The following is a 388-nucleotide window of genomic DNA, read 5'->3' on the forward strand; positions in this document are numbered from 1 at the left end:
GCCGCAATCCCTTCTCCTCCATTCTCCTCTCGGGATCTTCGGCACGCACGCACACGCGCCTGGCATGAGTTTAAGCCACCGGGTCCAGGACTCGAACCGCGGTCGACTATGTGGGAGTCCAGCGACATAGCCATTACGCTAACTGCTGGTCCCAAGACTGGCATATTTCAAGCATTGAAATGAATGCTATCTTTTTTTTTTTTTCTTTGGAGAGGTTTTTGCTACAGGGCACGTGCGCTCACCAGACAGACAGAGACAGAGAGACAGAAAGCGAGAAATCACCCCCCAGGGAGGATGGCCACACCGCAATCCCTTCTCCTCCATTCTCCTCTCTGGATCTTGGGCACGCATGCACATGTGCTAGATCCGGGACTTGAACCATGATCAG

Source organism: Tupaia chinensis, unplaced genomic scaffold, assembly GCF_000334495.1.
Source record: "Tupaia chinensis unplaced genomic scaffold, TupChi_1.0 Scaffold141389_1, whole genome shotgun sequence".
In the NCBI taxonomy this organism is placed as follows: Eukaryota; Metazoa; Chordata; class Mammalia; order Scandentia; family Tupaiidae; genus Tupaia; species Tupaia belangeri.